Source organism: Anomaloglossus baeobatrachus, chromosome 5 (assembly GCF_048569485.1).
Source record: "Anomaloglossus baeobatrachus isolate aAnoBae1 chromosome 5, aAnoBae1.hap1, whole genome shotgun sequence".
NCBI classification, from domain to species: Eukaryota; Metazoa; Chordata; class Amphibia; order Anura; family Aromobatidae; genus Anomaloglossus; species Anomaloglossus baeobatrachus.
The window spans coordinates 9413881-9436749 of record NC_134357.1 but is presented as its reverse complement, the minus strand read 5'-3'; positions in this window follow the sequence as shown (position 1 = coordinate 9436749).

Sequence of the window (22869 nt, the reverse complement as noted above, 5' to 3'; positions counted from 1 at the left end):
GAGTGTATACAGCGAGTGTATACAGCGAGTGTATATAGCGAGTGTATATAGCGAGTGTATACAGCGAGTGTATATAGCGAGTGTATACAGCGAGTGTATATAGCGAGTGTATACAGCGAGTGTATACAGCGAGTGTATATAGCGAGTGTATACAGCGAGTGTATACAGCGAGTGTATATAGCGAGTGTATATAGCGAGTGTATACAGCGAGTGTATATAGCGAGTGTATATAGCGAGTGTATACAGCGAGTGTATACAGCGAGTGTATATAGCGAGTGCATATAGCGAGCGTATATAGCGAGCGTATATAGCGAGTGTATATAACGAGCGTATATAGCGAGTGTATATAGCGAGCGTATATAGCGAGCGTATATAGCGAGTGTATATAGCGAGCGTATATAGCGAGTGTATATAGCGAGTGTATATAGCGAGCGTATATAGCGAGTGTATATAGCGAGCGTATATAGCGAGTGTATATAGCGAGCGTATATAGCGAGCGTATATAGCGAGTGCATATAGCGAGCATATATAGCGAGCGTATATAGCGAGTGTATATAGCGAGCGTATATAGCGAGTGCATATAGCGAGTGTATATAGCGAGTGCATATAGCGAGTGTATACAGCGAGTGTATATAGCGAGTGTATATAGCGAGTGTATATAGCGAGTGCATATAGCGAGTGCATATAGCGAGTGTATATAGCGAGTGTATATAGCGAGCGTATATAGCGAGTGTATATAGCGAGCGTATATAGCGAGCGTATATAGCGAGTGCATATAGCGAGTGTATATAGCGAGCGTATATAGCGAGCGTATACAGCGAGCGTATATAGCGAGTGTATATAGCGAGTGTATATAGCGAGTGTATACAGCGAGTGCATATAGCGAGTGTATACAGCGAGTGTATATAGCGAGTGTATATAGCGAGTGTATATAGCGAGTGTATATAGCGAGCGTATATAGCGAGCGTATATAGCGAGTGCATATAGCGAGTGTATATAGCGAGTGTATATAGCGAGTGTATATAGCGAGCGTATATAGCGAGTGTATATAGCGAGTGTATATAGCGAGCGTATATAGCGAGTGCATATAGCGAGTGTATATAGCGAGTGCATATAGCGAGTGCATATAGCGAGCGTATATAGCGAGTGTATATAGCGAGTGTATATAGCGAGTGTATATAGCGAGCGTATATAGCGAGCGTATATAGCGAGCGCATATAGCGAGCGCATATAGCGAGTGTATATAGCGAGCGTATATAGTGAGCGTATATAGCGAGCGTATATAGCGAGTGTATATAGCGAGTGTATATAGCGAGCGTATATAGCGAGCGCATATAGCGAGCGTATATAGCGAGCGCATATAGCGAGTGCATATAGCGAGCGTATATAGCGAGCGTATATAGCGAGTGCATATAGCGAGTGTATATAGCGAGTGTATATAGCGAGCGTATATAGCGAGCGTATATAGCGAGTGTATATAGCGAGCGTATATAGCGAGCGTATATAGCGAGCGTATATAGCGAGTGTATATAGCGAGCGTATATAGCGAGTGCATATTGCGAGTGTATATAGCGAGTGCATATAGCGAGTGCATATAGCGAGCGTATATAGCGAGTGTATATAGCGAGTGTATATAGCGAGTGTATATAGCGAGTGTATATAGCGAGCGTATATAGCGAGCGCATATAGCGAGTGTATATAGCGAGCGTATATAGCGAGCGTATATAGCGAGCGTATATAGCGAGCGTATATAGCGAGCGCATATAGCGAGCGTATATAGCGAGCGCATATAGCGAGCGCATATAGCGAGCGTATATAGCGAGCGTATATAGCGAGCGCATATAGCGAGCGTATATAGCGAGCGTATATAGCGAGCGTATATAGCGAGCGTATATAGCGAGCGTATATAGCGAGGGTATATAGCGAGTGTATATAGCGAGCGTATATAGCGAGCGCATATAGCGAGTGTATATAGCGAGTGCATATAGCGAGTGCATATAGCGAGCGTATATAGCGAGTGTATATAGCGAGTGTATATAGCGAGCGTATATAGCGAGCGCATATAGCGAGTGCATATAGCGAGTGCATATAGCGAGTGTATATAGCGAGCGTATATAGCGAGCGTATATAGCGAGCGTATATAGCGAGCGTATATAGCGAGCGCATATAGCGAGCGTATATAGCGAGCGCATATAGCGAGCGCATATAGCGAGCGTATATAGCGAGCGTATATAGCGAGTGCATATAGCGAGTGTATATAGCGAGCGTATATAGCGAGCGTATATAGCGAGCGTATATAGCGAGTGTATATAGCGAGTGTATATAGCGAGCGTATATAGCGAGTGCATATAGCGAGTGTATATAGCGAGTGCATATAGCGAGTGCATATAGCGAGCGTATATAGCGAGTGTATATAGCGAGTGTATATAGCGAGCGTATATAGCGAGCGTATATAGCGAGTGTATATAGCGAGCGTATATAGCGAGCGTATATAGCGAGTGTATATAGCGAGCGTATATAGCGAGCGTATATAGCGAGTGCATATAGCGAGCGTATATAGCGAGTGCATATAGCGAGTGCATATAGCGAGCGTATATAGCGAGTGTATATAGCGAGTGTATATAGCGAGCGTATATAGCGAGCGTATATAGCGAGCGTATATAGCGAGCGCATATAGCGAGTGTATATAGCGAGTGTATATAGCGAGTGTATATAGCGAGCGTATATAGCGAGTGTATATAGCGAGTGTATATAGCGAGCGTATATAGCGAGTGCATATAGCGAGTGCATATAGCGAGTGCATATAGCGAGCGTATATAGCGAGTGTATATAGCGAGTGTATATAGCGAGTGTATATAGCGAGCGTATATAGCGAGCGCATATAGCGAGTGTATATAGTGAGCGTATATAGCGAGCGTATATAGCGAGTGTATATAGCGAGCGTATATAGCGAGCGCATATAGCGAGCGTATATAGCGAGTGTATATAGCGAGTGTATATAGCGAGTGCATATAGCGAGTGCATATAGCGAGCGTATATAGCGAGTGTATATAGCGAGTGTATATAGCGAGCGTATATAGCGAGTGTATATAGCGAGCGTATATAGCGAGCGTATATAGCGAGTGTATATAGCGAGTGCATATAGCGAGCGTATACAGCGAGCGTATATAGCGAGTGTATATAGCGAGTGTATACAGCGAGTGTATACAGCGAGTGTATATAGCGAGTGCATATAGCGAGTGTATATAGCGAGTGTATATAGTGAGTATATATAGCGAGTGTATACAGCGAGTATATATAGCGAGTATATATAGCGAGTGTATACAGCGAGTTTATATAGCGAGCGTATATAGCGAGTGTATACAGCGAGTATATATAGCGAGTGTATACAGCGAGTGTATATAGCGAGTGCATATAGCGAGCGTATATAGCGAGTGTATACAGCGAGTATATATAGCGAGTGTATATAGCGAGTGTATATAGTGAGTATATATAGCGAGTGTATACAGCGAGTATATATAGCGAGTATATATAGCGAGTGTATACAGCGAGTTTATATAGCGAGCGTATATAGCGAGTGTATACAGCGAGTATATATAGCGAGTATATATAGCGAGCCTATCCGCCTTCATGCAGAGCGCGGCATTAATACCCCCCGCCGGGTAATACTCCCATCCCCCGCTCTCTGTACGGCGCTCTCGCACACTTAGCTCGGATCGCACAGGGTATAAATTGCAAGTTCGGTCCAATGAGGGATATATAGTCATCAAATTCAATCGTACAACAAGACGAGGAAACACAAGGCGCGCAGAGAATGATTATTCCCGTGCTGCTGTCTCCCGCTATTGCTTATGCATTGCCCCCCAGGCCTTGTCAGTGCAGCGATCTGCTATGTGTCACCCTGTCTAATTCCACCCCATCATCACATGTCATCCGCTCGCTCCACAACAGTTTGGAACAAGAATTGTCTGGTTCCTGAAGAAGCTGTTGATAAAGAAAAGGAAGATTCAGCATTATTTGTGAGCGCGGATCCGGCCGAGCAGGTGATTATCAGCCGCTGGAGACGCTCTGGACTCCGGGCACTTTACCAATCTCTCCAACATGAAGCTCTGCTGCTGAGAATTACCGGGAAAGTCACGGAATATTCTACACAGCGGAGGGGAATGTGTACAGTGTGGCGGCACACGACGATCCTACATCCAACATTATTATTATATGTCCAAGAACAAAATACTGATAGAAACGAAGACAAAAAATCCATCTGATCAACACTAGCGGTGAGCGGGCACTACCATGCTCGGGTGCTCAGTACTGGTAACTAGTGATGAGCGGGCACTACCATGCTCAGGTGCTCAGTACTGGTAACTAGTGATGAGCGGGCACTACCATGCTCGGGTGCTCAGTACTGGTAACTAGTGATGAGCGGGCACTACCATGCTCAGGTGCTCTGTACTGATAACTAGTGATGAGCGGGCACTACCATGCTCAGGTGCTCTGTACTGATAACTAGTGATGAGCGGGCACTACCATGCTCAGGTGCTCAGTACTGGTAACTAGTGATGAGCGGGCACTACCATGCTCGGGTGCTCAGTACTGGTAACTAGTTGTCACGCTCCCCGGGTCCTCGGCTCCCCTTCCCGGGTCCTCTGTTCCGCTCCCCGGGTCCTCAGCCCCGCTCCCCGGCTCACCTGCCACGCTCCCCGCTCTCCAGCCTCCGGTGCCCGTCCTTCCCAGGCCCCCTGGTCTCCGATCCCGGCGCCCGACGGCTTCCCAGGCCCTGGCCGGCTCCCCTGCGTCCTCCTCTCAGCTTCCTTCCCTGGCTTCTGGCACCCGGACCGCGCGCATGCGCATTAGGGCGCGCGCGCGGTCACTGACCCTTTCTTAAAGGGCCAGCGTCCATTAACAGGAAATGAGGCTAATCAGGTACAGGGTATAAAGGGGTTTATTGTCCAAGGGGGCGGGGCCTGATCTTCGTGTTTCCTAAGCTAGGAGTCAGGTCTCCTAGTGTCTCTGTGCATATACTCACCTATCTCTCTTGTAGAGCCGTGCCTGCCTCGCCATCCAGTCCTGCCGTATCCTGAACCCCGAACGCTGTCCATCTGCCATCCTGACAGTCCGCACCATCCCGGATCCCTGCGGTGACTCGTCATCTCGCTCCAAAGGTTCCGGACCCCGCCTGACATCATCTCGGCTTCCGAACCTGAGCTGCGTCACCCGGACTACCACCCGTGACTCCGTGGTCCCAGGGACTTCTCCGCTATACTCGTGTGCACGGACTGTTCTGCTGTTTATAGTGTTCCAGCTACCGGACTCTTTACTACCATCTAGGAGTTCGGCCCAGTGGATCCACCTCCCGGGTCTGCCCGTCCACCTGGCCGTGACAGTAAGATCAGGCCATGGATCCCGCTGCAGCACTAGCAGCCGTACAGGAGGATCTCCAACGCCAGCGTGAAGTCCAGACCCGCATGCTGCAATTCATGTCTTCTGTGGACGCTCGCCTGAACACGCTACAAGCGGCAGTTACGACTTCAACATCCCGGGCTTCCACTAGTCAATCCACGGATCCAGCTCCTGTGGCGACTTCTTCAGATACCACCAGACTTCGGTTGGCTTCACCACCCCGGTACGCCGGAGACCCCAAGACCTGCAGGGGATTCTTAAACCAATGCTCCCTCCATTTCACGCAGCTGCCGCATTTGTTTGCCTCCGACCAAGCCAAGGTCGCCTTCATCATGTCCTATCTAGAGGGTGAGGCACTGGCATGGATGAACCCCTTGTGGGAGAAGGGGGATCCTGTGACCACGAACATCCAGGACTTCCTGCAGGCATTCCGTGGTACCTTTGATGAGCCCGGACGCGCCTCCGCGTCTGCTTCGTCTCTTCTCCGGTTACGTCAGGGGACTCTGACGGTGGGTCAATACGCGATCCGGTTTCGCACCCTGGCCTCAGAACTCGGGTGGAACAACGAGGCCCTAACCGCCGCCTTCTGGGAAGGACTCTCAGGGCGAATTAAAGACGAGCTGGCGGGTCGTGACATACCGACCACCCTGGATGCCCTGATTGCCCTAGCGACTCGAGTGGACATTCGCTTTCAGGAGCGATCCAAGGAAGTGTCCCGTGAGAGACGTCCGGTACGGCATTCCTCTCCTCCGCAGAAACCCTCCGTACTTCAGTCATCGACAGCTGGGGCTCCCGTCCACGAGCCCATGCAGATCGACCGAGTGCGTCAGTCTGAACAACGTCGAGCAGAGCGGCTCGCCAAGGGTCTCTGCTTTTACTGCGGTGAGGGCACACACCTGCTACGCTCCTGTCCAGAGAGGCCGGGAAACTCCAAAGCCTAGGGTTGGTAGGAGAGGCCACCCTAGGTGCTGGGACTCTCTCTGACCCGGTTACATGGACAGTGCAAGTGACAACGGGAGAGACGCGGTTCACGGCTGATGCCTACCTCGATTCCGGGGCAGCAGGCAATTTCATCCAGCAGGCCACGGTGGACAAGTACCGGGTGCCTGTTATTCCACTCGACAAGCCCCTAGTGATTGCCTCGGTGGATGGGAGACCCCTCTCTGACACCATCTCCTGGATCACCAGGCCGGTCGAACTGCGTATCGGTGCCCTTCACACCGAGAACATCGCCTTCTACGTCCTCCCACACATGTCCCACCAGATCCTGCTGGGACTTCCATGGTTGCGGACACACGAACCATCAGTTAGCTGGGGCACTGGCGAAATCACCCGATGGGGCTCTTCGTGTCATGAGAGGTGCCTAAAGTCCATGCAACCCATCCGACGACCTCCGGTTCCAGAGAACCTACCGGGGCTGCCCTCGGCCTATTGGTCCTTTGCAGATGTCTTTGATAAAAAGGAATCCGAGGTACTGCCGCCACATCGTCCATACGATTGTGCCATCGACCTGCTCCCAGGAACAACACCACCACGAGGACGGATATATCCTTTATCTCCAGCCGAAACAAGGGCCATGTCTGCTTACATCTCAGAGAGCCTGGCAAGGGGGTTCATTCGGAGATCCTCCTCTCCTGCTGGAGCAGGTTTCTTCTTTGTCAAGAAGAAAGAGGGCGACTTACGCCCATGCATAGACTACCGGGGTTTGAATCAAATCACCGTAAAAAACAAGTACCCTCTGCCGCTCATTCCCGAATTGTTTGACCGGTTTAGAGGAGCTCGTGTGTTCACCAAGCTGGATCTTCGGGGTGCTTACAATCTGGTACGCATCCGCTCTGGTGACGAATGGAAAACCGCGTTCAATACGCGCGATGGACATTATGAATACTGCGTGATGCCCTTCGGCCTGTGTAACGCTCCTGCCGTCTTTCAAGAACTGGTGAACGACGTGTTCCGGGACCTTCTCTACATCTGTGTGGTAGTGTATCTAGATGACATCCTTGTCTTCTCTCCGGACCTCCAAACCCACAGAGAAAACGTACAGCTGGTTCTACAAAGACTGAGAGAGAATCGTCTGTACGCAAAGTATGAGAAGTGTGTCTTTGAGCAGTCTTCTCTCCCCTTTCTGGGGTACATCATCTCTGATACTGGACTGCAGATGGATCTCAAGAAGGTCTCCGCCATTCTCAACTGGCCTCCTCCTTCTGGACTGAAGGCAATCCAACGCTTCCTGGGATTCGCCAACTACTACCGCCAGTTTATCCCTCACTTCTCTGCCTTGACTGCTCCTCTCTCCGCTTTGACTAAGAAGGAGGCTAATCCAAAGGACTGGTCACCTGCGGCTGACGCCGCGTTTGGCTCTCTGAAGCGGGCTTTTGCTTCCTCTCCTGTACTCCACCGTCCGGAGTTAAACCGCCAGTTCACCTTGGAGGTGGATGCCTCCTCCTCAGGAGCCGGAGCAGTGCTCATGCAAAAGTCCTCCTCCGGGAAGATGGTGACTTGCGGATTCTTCTCCAAGGGCTTCTCAGCGCCTGAACGCAACTACACCATCGGTGACCGAGAGCTCTTGGCAGTCAAACTGGCTTTGGAGGAATGGCGCTACCTCCTGGAAGGTGCAGTGTACCCCGTGATTATTTACACGGACCACAAGAACTTGGAATACCTACGGTCCGCTCAGCGTCTGAACCCACGGCAAGCCAGGTGGTCCCTATTCTATGCCAGGTTTGATTTCCAGCTTCACTTCCGACCCGCGGACAAGAATGTACGCGCTGATGCCTTGTCCAGGTCTTTCATGCCCATGGAGCAGGAGGAAGAGACTACCCAACCCATCATTTGTCCTAGTAAAATCATTCCGGTGGCCCCTGTCACCCTGGCCCAGATACCGCCCGGGAAGACCTATGTCTCCGAGGTAGACAGGAAAAAAGTGTTACACTGGGGTCATGCCTCGAAAACAGCCGGTCATGCTGGTCAGAAAAAGACATGGGGTGCGATTGTACGTCATTATTGGTGGCCATCCCTTCGCACGGACGTCGCTGCTTTTGTATCCGCCTGTTCCTCTTGTGCCAGGAACAAGACGCCCAAACACCTCCCATATGGCCGTCTTCTGCCTCTGCCGATACCCTCAGTTCCGTGGCAACACATAGCAATGGACTTTATTACGGACTTGCCATTGTCCTCCGGACACACAGTCATATGGGTCGTGGTGGACCGGTTCTCTAAAATGGCCCATTTTGTCCCTATGGCTGGGACTGCCCTCTGCTCAGGAACTCGCGGACGCCTATATACAACACATCTTCCGCTTGCATGGCTTTCCATTACACATCGTATCCGACAGAGGAACTCAGTTCACCTCCCGCTTCTGGAGGGCTCTCTGTAAACATCTGGGAGTGACTCTGGACTTTTCATCTGCATACCATCCTCAGTCTAATGGCCAGGTAGAGAGGGTCAATCAAATCTTGACCTCTTTCTTACGTCACTATGTTAACGCCCATCACGACGACTGGTCCGCTCTTCTTCCTTGGGCTGAATTCTCCCACAACCACCACATCAGTGAGTCGTCCTCCAGCTCTCCCTTCCATGTCGTTTACGGACTTCAGCCTTCCATCCCATTGCCTGTATCCCCTTCTTCGGATGTCCCTGCTGCAGATACAGTAGCCCGTGACTTTGCAACCATTTGGGACTCTGTCAAAGCGTCCCTTGGGCATGCTTCCCTGCGGATGAAAAGACACGCAGACAAGAAACGTCTGGACCCTCCGTGTTTCTCTCCTGGAGATCTCGTCTGGCTTGCTTCCCAGTACGTCCGCCTGAAGATACCATCATACAAGCTGGGTCCTCGCTACATTGGGCCGTTTAAAGTCCTCAACAAGATCAATGAGGTCTCCTACAAGCTACAGCTCCCGGCCACGATGAGGATACCCAACTCATTCCACGTCTCCCTGCTCAAGCCGGTTGTCCTTGGTCCCTTCTCCGCTGCTGCCAGTTCGGCTCCTCCACCTATTGCCGATGACGACATCTATGCGGTAAGGGATATCGTGGCCATGAAGACCGTACGAGGTCGACAGTTCTTCCTGGTGGACTGGGAAGGGTATGGTCCTGAGTGTGAAGATGTAATTTACCCTCTCACTGTATATGCTGTACAGATTCCTATTTCAAGCTGGGTTCATTGTCTTATTTGAACTACTTCTGTGTACATTTCTATTGTTGTAGGTAATCACCCCCCTAAAATGCAAGGTTATATCCTCTTGAGGCACTTCCATCCCTGGGAGTAGGGGGAGGTGGGCCTAGAGTCCAACTAGTGTAAACTCTGCTTACCTGGGAGATTCAGGCAGAGTGAGCTGAAACTTGAAGGGAGCAGGAGCTCCAGCCTGTGTGGCTGTGGACACGGACGGAGCTAGGCCTGTGTGGCGGCCCGTGGGATTGTGTGGAACTCTTTGGACTACTGTAAGGACGATTGCTTTGTAATCCGGTCCGAGGATTGTCGGGAAGGGCCCCCGAATCTGTTTTACGTGGACTTATCGTGTGCTGTTCCAGTGTTCTTGTGAATAAATCTGTTGGATCGTTCCTCGGCCTGTTGTCTCTCCTTGCTCTGCTGTACACCCCGTCACAAACTGGTTGGCAGCGGCGGGATCAGAGCAGAAGAAATGGAGGACAACAGCCAATCGACGTCTGAAACCAGAACCTCAGGATACAGGAACTGGACTGTGGCGAGTCTACAAACAAAGGCCCGTGAATTAGGTGTCGGCTACAAAGGACTCTCTAAGGAGCAACTAATTGAGGCATTGGAACACGCTTGCCTGCAAGATGGCACCGAGGAACAATTTCCACAGCAAGGGGAGCAAAGACGGGAGCCGGAGGTGAATACCCAAAAAAGTCAATGGGTTGTGTGGTACAAGGAAAAGATGGCACTGCTTGGAGATGAGGCCACCATAGAAGATAAGAGGGAGGCCATGCGTGGAGCTGAAGAGAAGGAGCGCAGGATTGAGGAGATGGCATTGCTGGATAAGCAGCTCGCTGTGGAAGCCGCGAGAGGTTCCAGACAGACTGTAACCCCAGCACCCATCATGAGGGAACTTCCCAGAGTGTCCCGCAAAGACTTCAAGCAGTTTAATGAGGCTGCTGGTGACATTGAGGGCTTCTTCCAGGACTTTGAGCATCAGTGTCGATTAATGGAAGTCCCAGAAAGGGAGCGCGTCCGGCATCTGGTTGGGCTCTTAGAGGGTGGAGCTGCTGCAGCCTATAGAGCTATGGACCATCGGTGGAACTGTGAGTATGCGGATATTAAACAGACTATTCTAGAACATTATGCTGTAACGCCAGACACTTACAGGACTCAGTTCCGTACTCTAGCATGTGATGAGGAAGTGTCCTTCAAGATGTATGCCCACAAACTCAAACATCTGTGGCATCGTTGGTTGGAGGCAGAGGAGGCCTTAACCTTGGAGACCGTCCTCCAGGTCCTCCTAAAAGAGCAGTTTTACTTCAAGTGCCCCGCTGAGATCCGGGAATGGGTGCGTGAGAGAAAACCAGCGACAGTGGAGGAAGCTGCTGCTCTAGCTGATGAGGTGCTCACCATCAAGCCTCAGTGGAGGGTTCTGTTGGAGGATGGAGAGACGCCTAACAGCTCCACAACACCGGATGCCCCCAGTTATTCTGTCCCCATTGTTCCCCGTTCCTCTAAGCCACCACATGTTGATACCCGTGTTAATGTGCCTCCAGTTGCTTCTACTGCACTTTCTGGAATACGCCGGGGAGAGGAAGTAACAGAGCGCAGGTGTTATGTTTGTAGGCATCCCGGGCATTTGCAGGCCTCATGCCCAGCCAGGCCATGGAGGAATCATCCTCAAACCCCTACAGCACCTTCAGGTGGGAGCCGGCCTCCAAGTTCCCCTACCCCTTACCTAAGAGGACGCCTTGGATGGAGGGAGACCCAGCTCAGATGCTATCAATGTGGACAGCCAGGGCATCGGCAAGTCTCCTGCCCAGCTGTTCAAATGAGGACTGATCCTGCGCCCAATCGGATTGTTAATTATTTACAGCCCAGCGCCATGGAGGAAGATGTGGCACCGCTATGTGAGGACTGGCCTAGTGACTCAGCCCATGTTGCACCACCAGGAGTTTACGGGGTGCGACCTGCAGTTATGACGACTTCTGCTCATCGAGGTAAGCACTTGCAGGAGGTTGTGCTGGATGGACAGAGACTTGTTGGATTTTGTGACTCGGGTGCTTTCCTCACACTGGCTGATCCCCGAGTGGTTCGGCCTGAGGCAATCCATAGAGGACCTGGGATTGTCATTGAACTGGCTGGTGGACAATGGAGGACTATTCCCACAGCCACTGTGGATCTGAACTTTGGTTTTGGGGTCAGGCGATGTGTGGTTGGGGTGATGGGTGGTCTGCCTGCAGCTGTTCTCCTGGACAATGATGTGGGAGAGCTACGATGCCAATTCGTGGCTGCATGAAGCCACATGTAAGTAACGCTCTGCCCGTGTGTACTTAACCAGTGACCTGTAGAGGTCCCTAGTACGTACACAAGTTGGGAGGGGGAGGGATTGTGAAGATGTAATTTACCCTCTCACTGTATATGCTGTACAGATTCCTATTTCAAGCTGGGTTCATTGTCTTATTTGAACTACTTCTGTGTACATTTCTATTGTTGTAGGTAATCACCCCCCTAAAATGCAAGGTTATATCCTCTTGAGGCACTTCCATCCCTGGGAGTAGGGGGAGGTGGGCCTAGAGTCCAACTAGTGTAAACTCTGCTTACCTGGGAGATTCAGGCAGAGTGAGCTGAAACTTGAAGGGAGCAGGAGCTCCAGCCTGTGTGGCTGTGGACACGGACGGAGCTAGGCCTGTGTGGCGGCCCGTGGGATTGTGTGGAACTCTTTGGACTACTGTAAGGACGATTGCTTTGTAATCCGGTCCGAGGATTGTCGGGAAGGGCCCCCGAATCTGTTTTACGTGGACTTATCGTGTGCTGTTCCAGTGTTCTTGTGAATAAATCTGTTGGATCGTTCCTCGGCCTGTTGTCTCTCCTTGCTCTGCTGTACACCCCGTCACACTGAGGATAGGTCCTGGGAGCCCAGGGAGAACGTGGGCACTCCTCTGATCCGTGCCTTCATGTCCCGATTGCGGGGAGGGGGGCGTGGGGGGGGGGTACTGTCACGCTCCCCGGGTCCTCGGCTCCCCTTCCCGGGTCCTCTGTTCCGCTCCCCGGGTCCTCAGCCCCGCTCCCCGGCTCACCTGCCACGCTCCCCGCTCTCCAGCCTCCGGTGCCCGTCCTTCCCAGGCCCCCTGGTCTCCGATCCCGGCGCCCGACGGCTTCCCAGGCCCTGGCCGGCTCCCCTGCGTCCTCCTCTCAGCTTCCTTCCCTGGCTTCTGGCACCCGGGCCGCGCGCATGCGCATTAGGGCGCGCGCGGTCACTGACCCTTTCTTAAAGGGCCAGCGTCCATTAACAGGAAATGAGGCTAATCAGGTACAGGGTATAAAGGGGTTTATTGTCCAAGGGGGCGGGGCCTGATCTTCGTGTTTCCTAAGCTAGGAGTCAGGTCTCCTGGTGTCTCTGTGCATATACTCACCTATCTCTCTTGTAGAGCCGTGCCTGCCTCGCCATCCAGTCCTGCCGTATCCTGAACCCCGAACGCTGTCCATCTGCCATCCTGACAGTCCGCACCATCCCGGATCCCTGCGGTGACTCGTCATCTCGCTCCAAAGGTTCCGGACCCCGCCTGACATCATCTCGGCTTCCGAACCTGAGCTGCGTCACCCGGACTACCACCCGTGACTCCGTGATCCCAGGGACTTCTCCGCTATACTCGTGTGCACGGACTGTTCTGCTGTTTATAGTGTTCCAGCTACCGGACTCTTTACTACCATCTAGGAGTTCGGCCCAGTGGATCCACCTCCTGGGTCTGCCCGTCCACCTGGCCGTGACACTAGTGATGAGCGGGCACTACCATGCTCAGGTGCTCAGTACTGGTAACTAGTGATGAGCGGGCACTACCATGCTCGGGTGCTCAGTGCTGGTAACTAGTGATGAGCGGGCACTACCATGCTCGGGTGCTCAGTACTGGTAACTAGTGATGAGCGGGCACTACCATGCTCGGGTGCTCTGTACTGGTAACTAGTGATGAGCTGGCACTACCATGCTCGGGTGCTCAGTGCTGGTAACTAGTAATGAGCGGGCACTACCATGCTCGGGTGCTCAGTGCTGGTAACTAGTAATGAGCGGGCACTACCATGCTCGGGTGCTCTGTACTGGTAACTAGTGATGAGTGGGCACTACCATGCTCGGGTGCTCAGTACTGGTAACTAGTGATGAGCGGGCACTACTATGCTCGAGTGCTCTGTACTGGTAACTAGTGATGAGCGGGCACTACCATGCTCAGGTGCTCAGTACTGGTAACTAGTGATGAGAGGGCACTACCATGCTCAGGTGCTCAGTACTGGTAACTAGTGATGAGCGGGCACTACCATGCTCGGGTGCTCAGTACTGGTAACTAGTGATGAGCGGGCACTACCATGTTCAGGTGCTCAGTACTGGTAACTAGTGTTGAGCGGGCACTACCATGCTCGGGTGCTCAGTACTGGTAACTAGTGATGAGCGGGCGCTACCATGCTCGGGTGCTCAGTACTGGTAACTAGTGATGAGTGGGCACTACCATGCTCAGGTGCTCAGTACTGGTAACTAGTGATGAGCGGGCACTACCATGCTCGGGTGCTCTGTACTGGTAACTAGTGATGAGCGGGCACTACCATGCTCAGGTGCTCTGTACTTGTAACTAGTGATGAGCAGGCACTACCATGCTCAGGTGCTCTGTACTGGTAACTAGTGATGAGTGGGCACTACCATGCTCGGGTGCTCAGTACTGGTAACTAGTGATGAGCGGGCACTACCATGCTCGGGTGCTCAGTACTGGTAACTAGTGATGAGCAGGCACTACCATGCTCAGGTGCTCTGTACTGGTAACTAGTGATGAGTGGGCACTACCATGCTCGGGTGCTCAGTACTGGTAACTAGTGATGAGCGGGCACTACCATGCTCGGGTGCTCAGTACTGGTAACTAGTGATGAGCGGGCACTACCATGCTCGGGTGCTCAGTACTGGTAACTAGTGATGAGCGGGCACTACCATGCTCGGGTGCTCAGTACTGGTAACTAGTGATGATCGGGCACTACCATGCTCGGGTGCTCAGTACTGGTAACTAGTGATGAGCGGGCACTACCATGCTCGGGTGCTCAGTACTGGTAACTAGTGATGAGCGGGCACTACCATGCTCGGGTGCTCAGTACTGGTAACTAGTGATGAGTGGGCACTACCATGCTCGGGTGCTCAGTACTGGTAACTACTAGTGATGAGCGGGCACTACCATGCTCGGGTGCTCGGTACTGGTAACTAGTGATGAGCGGGCACTACCATGCTTCAGGTGCTCAGTACTCGTAACTAGTGATGAGCGAGCACTACCATGCTCGGGTGCTCAGTACTCGTAACTAGTGATGAGCGGGCACTACCATGCTCGGGAGCTCAGTACTGGTAACTAGTGATGATCGGGCACTACCATGCTCGGGTGCTCTGTACTGGTAACTAGTGATGAGCGGGCACTACCATGCTTCAGGTGCTCAGTACTCGTAACTAGTGATGAGCGAGCACTACCATGCTCGGGTGCTCAGTACTCGTAACTAGTGATGAGTGAGCACTACCATGCTCGGGTGCTCAGTACTGGTAACTAGAGATGAGCGGGCACTACCATGCTCAGGTGCTCAGTACTGGTAACTAGTGATGAGCGGGCACTACCATGCTCGGGTGCTCAGTACTCGTAACTAGTGATGAGCGGGCACTACCATGCTCGGGAGCTCAGTACTGGTAACTAGTGATGAGCTGGCACTACCATGCTCGGGTGCTCGTAACTAGTGATGAGCGAGCACTACCATGCTTGGGTGCTCAGTACTGGTAACTAGAGATGAGCGGGCACTACCATGCTCAGGTGCTCAGTACTGGTAACTAGTGATGAGCGGGCACTACCATGCTCGGGAGCTCTGTACTGGTAACTAGTGATAAGCGGGCACTACCATGCTTGGGTGCTCGTAACTAGTGATGAGCGGGCACTACCATGCTCGGGTGTTCAGTACTGGTAACTAGTGATGAGCGGGCACTACCATGCTCGGGTGCTCAGTACTGGTAACTAGTGATGAGCGAGCACTACCATGCTCGGGTGCTCAGTACTCGTACCTAGTGATGAGCAGACACTACCATGCTCGGGTGCTCAGTACTGGTAACTAGTGATGAGCGGGCACTACCATGCTCGGGTGCTCAGTTCTGGTAACTAGTGATGAGCGGGCACTACCATGCTCGGGTGCTCAGTACTGGTAACTAGTGATGAGCGGGCACTACCATGCTCGGGTGCTCAGTTCTGGTAACTAGTGATGAGCGGGCACTACCATGCTCGGGTGCTCAGTACTGGTAACTAGTGATGAGCGGGCACTACCATGCTCGGGTGCTCAGTTCTGGTAACTAGTGATGAGTGTGCACTACCATGCTCAGGTGCTCTGTACTGGTAACTAGTGATGAGTGTGCACTACCATGCTCGGGTGCTCAGTACTGGTAACTAGTGATGAGTGTGCACTACCATGCTCGGGTGCTCAGTACTTGTAACTAGTGATGAGCGGGCACTACCATGCTCGGGTGTTCAGTACTGGTAACTAGTGATGAGCGGGCACTACCATGCTCGGGTGCTCGGTACTGGTAACTAGTGATGAGCGGGCACTACCATGCTCAGGTGCTCAGTACTAGTAACTAGTGATGAGCGGGCACTACTATGCTCGGGGCAGGTGGTTAAGCTACTCGTCGCCAGGCAGTCATGGTTTGGGTTAGGCGATGTCATGGGTGACCTTGGCCAGATCCGTTGCCCCAAGGCGTACAGGAAATGAGGGGAAAATGGGGTGATTGGGAGAGTTTGTTGTGACGCCACCCGTGGTATGTGACCAGGGAGTAGCCGCCGCTGTTGCAGAATTCCTTGCCGGGGCTAGTGTCACTCCCCACAGGCGGAGCAGGCCCTGGGTCGATAACGTGGGGAATGGCAGTCCCTTGGGAGCGCCGGAGCGCGGGGCGACAGTGTCACTAATTAGAGTCTGAGACTGCGGTTCCAGGTTCTTTTACTCACTGATTTCAAGCTGCACCCAGGTGCTGGTGTGGCACCCCAGTGGTCCTGGGAGCCACAGTGGCTTTGTTCTCATCACTGGGGGCAATGCCATGCTTGGAAACAGTGGGGAAATCTCTGCCAGGTACACTAACATGCAACACCACTTCCTTCTCCAGACCAGTAGGGGGAGCTCATAACCTGTGTTGAGGGGAGCCGCTCTGGACATACCTGGAGGAGGGATTAGGGAGTAACAGGAAGCCAGACCTCAGAACAGTAATACAGAGCAAAGAGAACGGCCGCTGTCTGATAGCTGCTGCCCATCTCTCCAGGGCCGAGCGCATAGAGCGGGACACCGGGGTCCCAGACTACTGGGTGCTAACGGCCCAGTAGTAACGCCGGGGGGCAGAGGATTCTACCGCTTCTGGCTCATCTGAAATCCGGAGGCGAAGTGGCAAGAAAGAGCCCGGGGTCGCTGCTACAGAGTGGGCCCCAGCACCGGCCCGCGCTACCCATCAGATGGAAGATACAACCACACAGAGAAAGAGGCACGCTGTGCAGCTTCAGGCCACAGCGACCTACACCTGCGCACAGAAGAAGGCTTATAACCGCCGGGCAGGGAGAACCCCCTGCTGCTTCCAGGCTGACCAGACCGCTGACTCCTGGACTACACCAAATACCAGTAAAAGGTAAAAGGAGACTCCAACCTGTGTCGTCCAGTTCTTGTCGTCACCCTCAGCCCTTCACCCCCAACGTATTACTCCATTCTACCATCATCATAGCCCTGGGGCTTAGCTACACCTGCAGGAAGCAAATCCACCCCAGCTGCAGTGACATCCGCCCTAGAGGACAGCGACTGCAGCGACGGCTGTTACTTGGCCGCAGGTGGCGTCACAATAAGAGACTTTCCTCACCGTTACCCCATCCTCCATCACCTCCATCCTTCCCATCACCCTCACCCTTCCCATCCCTGTATGCCTCGGGGTCACGAAACCGGGCCAGGCCACTCCGTGACGGCGCAGAGGATCTGCGTCCCCGGCCCGGCGCCGAGTCGGATTAACCCCCTTGACCTCAGGATGTTACATTTGGCGTCACGAACAGGATATTCGTGCCCGTGACCATGGGTACTGTGTGCCATTACGAACTGTGGGAAATCTACTTTTTGATAGCGGCACCCGCCATTACTGCGCCACGCAGGAAGAAAAAGGCGCGAAGAGAAAGCCCGCTGTAAAAGCCGTTACAAGTTAACCCCCGCTTCCCAGAAAGAGTGATGAACCTGGCTGAGGTTCACCGAGGGGGAGGGAAGATGTCTAATCAAGACGGGAACCCGACTGCCATAACCACCGCAGCAACGGTGATGCCGCTTTTCATGCCCTATATAGCGGGAAGGACATGGTTGCCGCAGTATTCCAGGAAGTCGCATGACTTAAGTGACTTCCATGAGAGACTGTGATTTGTTTAATGTGTACCCCCTTGATGAGGGTCAGAGGGCAAAGATCCTGATTGGTCAGCTAACCGGTGAGGCCCTGCGGGAGGCTAATGCCGGCGTCACACGGTACGATATATCGGGCGATATGCTGTTGGGGTCACGTCGATAGTGACGCACATCCGGCATCGTGTGACATATCGTAGCGTGTGACAGCTACGAGCGAGTGTGACCGAGCAAAAATACTCACCTTATCGTTGCTCGTTGACACGTCGTTCATTTCCATAATGTCGTTCCTCCTTCTGTGCTCCGGTTGTTCGTCGTTCCCGAGGCAGCACACATCGCTCCATGTAACCCCCGGGAACGACGAACACAGCTTATCTGTGTCCCACCGGCAATGCAGAAGGAAGGAGGTGGGCGGGATGTTACGTCCCGCTCAGCTCCGCCCCTCCGCTTCTATTGGCCGGCCGCTGTGTGACGTTACTGTGACGCCGAACGTCCCTCCCCCTTCAGGAAGAGGATGTTCGCCGCCCACGGCAAAGTCGTCCGGGAGGTAGGTGCGTGTGACAGGGTGTTAACGAATTTGTGCGACACGGGAAACAAATTGCCAGTGACGCACAAACGACGGGGACAGGTGCGATCGCACGATAGATCGTACCGTGTGACGCCGGCCTAAGTCTTGGCCGGACACGGATAAAGAGCAAGTTATGGCATAACTGAAGAACGCCTTTGATAACCGCACGGCCGCAGGTCTAAAAATACAATTCTTCGGATGCAAACAAGGGGTGCAGGACAGTGTACGGGACTACGCTTTGAACTTCTACCGATCGTGCTGGACGGCATTACCATGAACGCTCTTCTGGATACCGGGTCTCAGGTGACCACAATACCACTCATTCCTTACAACAGGTACTGGGCCGATACTGACTTGATCCGCAGCTTGATATGGACTTGTCTATCATTGCCAGTAATGTACAACCCATGCCGCAAGTGGGGTACAAAGAGGTAACCATTAAGGTGGGGCGAGTGGAGTTAAAAGCGCAGGGGATGATAGTGGTGGACGTTGATCGCCGGATGTGCACTCCAATGGTAACCATCGGCACAAATGTGATCGAAAATTGTTTTTCTGAAGTGATTGTTTTGTTGCAACAGGCGGCTGAAACTGCCAGCGTCGGGCAGCAGAAGGCGTTGCAAAAAGAGATCAGGGCCCTGATGCAAAAACAACAGGTTGAGCAGACGGGGGGGAGAAATCGGTAACGTCAGAGTGAGTGACTGGTGACTCCTTCCCCATCTTAGTTCCCCCTAGTAGTGAAATGATGATTTGGTGTAGAGCGGCCGTAGGCCCCCGGGGTAGAGATTACCAGGCCCTCGTGGAAGCCGTGTATTCAGAGGACAGGCCCAACATCCTGACAGCCCGGGGAATAGTTGAAGTTCGCCAGGGGAATGTGCCCATCAGAATTCTAAATTGTCGGGAGGAGGAGGTTAAATTGCCCCGGTTTGCCACTGTTGCCAAACTACTCACTATTGAAGCTACAGAACCCTTGGTCCCATCCGACTCGGATGGGGGGAGTGAGGAGGGCCCACTGGAGGATTGGTGCCAACAACTGCACATTGGTACGGATTCCACTCAAAATACAAGGGGTCCACCGGGTAGTACAAGAGTACGAGAGATCTTTAGTAAACACCCTTTAGACTTTGGGAAAGTGAAAGGGGTTCGTCACCAAATTCTTACCGGGGACTACGCTCCCATTCAAGAAAGATACTGTCCCGTTCCCCCTGCTCACTATCAGCTAGCAAAGGAAATACTGCAGGAAATGAAGGAGGCTGGGGTGATCAGTGATAGCTGTAGTCCCTGGGCTGCTCCACTGGTTCTGGTCAAAACGAAGGATGGCACAATGAGGATGTGTGTGGACTATAGACAGGTGAATCGTGTCACCCACAAGGATGCTTACCCGTTGCCTAGAATAGAGGAGTCCCTGGCTGCCTTAAAATCTGCTAACTACTTTTCTACCCTAGATCTCACCAGTGGCTACTGGCAGGTTCCCTGTTACGTCACCACCGGAGTCCGCTCCAGCGACTTCTGCTCCGATCGCCAGGTGACGCCGTGTTCCTGCCGTGGATGGTGCTGGTGATGGGAGAGGAGACGATGCCAGCGGCACCGGTGGGCGCATGCTCCGATCATCCACTTGGCTGGGTTATCTTGGGATCTGCAGTACCACTGGCTGTCTGTGGATGGCGTGTGTCTTCCAGCTGAAGTTGCCAACGTTCAGCTACAGCCAATGGGAAGACACCACACCCTTCTTATTCCCCCTCCTGTCCGCTGACCTCTGCCAGAGATAGTTCTGATTTCCTGGCTCCTGGTCCGCCCTATTCTGTTTTGTGATTCCTGTGTGCTGACTTCTGCGTGTTTTCTGACTACCCTTCTGCCTGCTGTTTTTGTACCTCGCTGCCCGATCCGGATTTGACCTCTGCTCCGTTTTCTGATTACGTCCTTGTCTGCCGATTCTGTCCCTGTTCTGCTATTCCTGGTTTGACCCTGCCGGACGACTACTCTCCGGACTGCAGCCTTCCACAGGTAGTGATCACCAGGGCCCTGTGTAATTCCAAATCCCTGTATAGGGGTTAAAGGGTTTCAGGGTTCTGGGGGTTCTGCTTGGTGAGTGGCTTCCCTCTAGTCTGTCCATTACATCCCACCTGAGTCTGTTGATCCAGGCAGGCGTTACATTCCTGTGGCTGAAGAAGACAAAGTGAAAACCACGTTCACCACACCTATGGGTCTCTGCGAATTCAATGGTATGCCATTTGGACTTTGTAATGCACTGTGAACGTTCCAGAGGCTGATGGAGTGTTGCCTGGGGCACAAGAATTTTGAAACCGTCCTGCTATACCTGGATGATGTGATTGTGTATTCATAAACATATGAGGATCATCTACAACACCTGGCGGAAGTGTTTGAAGCCCTGTCCGGGTTTGGCCTCAAGGTGAAACTATCTAAATACCATTTACTGAAGCCAAAAGTCCTGCGCTGAAGGGGTGGGCCCCGATCTAGAGAAGGTTACTGCCATCAGGGAGTGGCCAACACCAACCTCCATTTAGAAGGTGCGCCAGTTCCTCGGCCTGGTGGGCTACTACCAGCAGTTTATCAGCGAGTTCACCAAGATGGCGTCGCCTCTGCAAGATCTCCTGGTAGGCCCAGCCAAACGACGGAGACCTTCATTTGAGTGGACTAAACAGCAGAAAGAGTCCTTTGTCCAGCTGAAGAGGGCGCTCACCGGAGAAGAGATACTCGCCTACCCGGACTACGGACAGCCCTTCATCCTTTATACGGACGCCGGTAGTGTGGGCCTGGGAGCTGTGCTATCCCAGGTACAAGGGGGCCACGAGAAGGTGATAGCCTATGCCAGCCGGAAGCTTCGACCCGGAAAATTACAGTTCCTTCAAGTTGGAATTCTTAGCTGTGGTTTGGGCAGTCACTGAACGTTTCAAACACTATCTCGCATCAGCAAAATTCACCATTTACACAGATAACAACCCGCTGACCCATCTACAAACGGCAAGTCTGGGAGCCTTGGAACAACGGAGGATGGCCAGATTGTCCAATTATGACTTCACAATCAAATACCGGGCAGGGCGGAAGAATGCAAACTCTGATGCCCTGTTCCGAATGCCTCATCTACCAAACATTGGAGAAGACCTGGATGAAATGGAGGAAGTGGAGATGTCGGCGTTCTATTGCCTCTCAATGCTCCCATCAGGTGACGGAGAAGCAGACCACCGAGCAGGCAGTTTTCCTCAACCCCATTCCCCATTACAACTGGGGAGAGGCCCAGGATAGTGGACCCAGCGGTGCAGTTAGTTAAAGAACTGTTAACGCAAGATAACTTGTACCCAGACCCGGATGCTCCATCGGAGGGTCAAAAGCTGTGGAAGGAAAAGGGCAAGCTGTTCATGTCTAAGAAGACACTGTGCCGACAACATATTGATCCCCGGAACAATAGAGAGGTCTGGCAGGTCATAGTTCCTCAACGGGATGCCCCGAAGGTCCTGGAGGCTTATCACAATGGGGAAAGGCACTTCGGATGGAAGAAACTGGAAGCCTTGCTCCATACCTGTATCTATTGGATCGGTATGAGACCATCAATTGCAAAATGGTGTCGAGAATGCGGTCCATGTAACTTAAAACGGAAGGATGGTTAAAGTCAAAGAGCCCTGTTACAGTCAATCGTTACAAAGCAGCCGCTCGAACTGGTGGCCCTGGATCATGTGAAGGTAGCCCCAAACCGGTCTGGCTATGTGTACGCCCTTACCATTGTGGATCATTACTCCCGCTTCGTGGTGGTAGTCCCGGTTAAAGATCAGACAGCTAGGACTGCAGCCAAGGCGTTTCAGGAGTACTTCTGCAGGCCCCATGGCTACCCGGAGCAAGTACTTACCGACTGGGGCCCAGCTTTTGAAGCCGAGGTGTTTCAGGAGTTCTGTCAGTTGTACAGATGTAAGAAGATAAGAACCACCTCGTACCACCCCCAAAGTAACGGACTTTGCCTTTGGAGGAAAGAAACCTGTGGCCCGAGAAGTTGCCAGACTTAGTGGCTATGTACAATCACATCCCAGTGCAGTCTACTAATTGTACCCCGGCCTACCTGATGCGGGGCAGTCCTGGAAAGTTAACAATAGGCTTGTATATGGGCGTCTTGGTACCTGAGGCCATCAAACCTGACAGATTGGGACACCGATCGCCAACAACAGTACCGTCGGGTCCAAGAATGTGTGGAGAGAAGTACTTGTAACTAGCACTACCATGCTCTAGGGATTTCTCTTTGCACCTTTTCTTCCTGCGCGACACAGTTAATGGCGACCACCGCTGCTGGAAAATACGTTTTACACAGTTCTCTAAGGCACACAGTACCTGT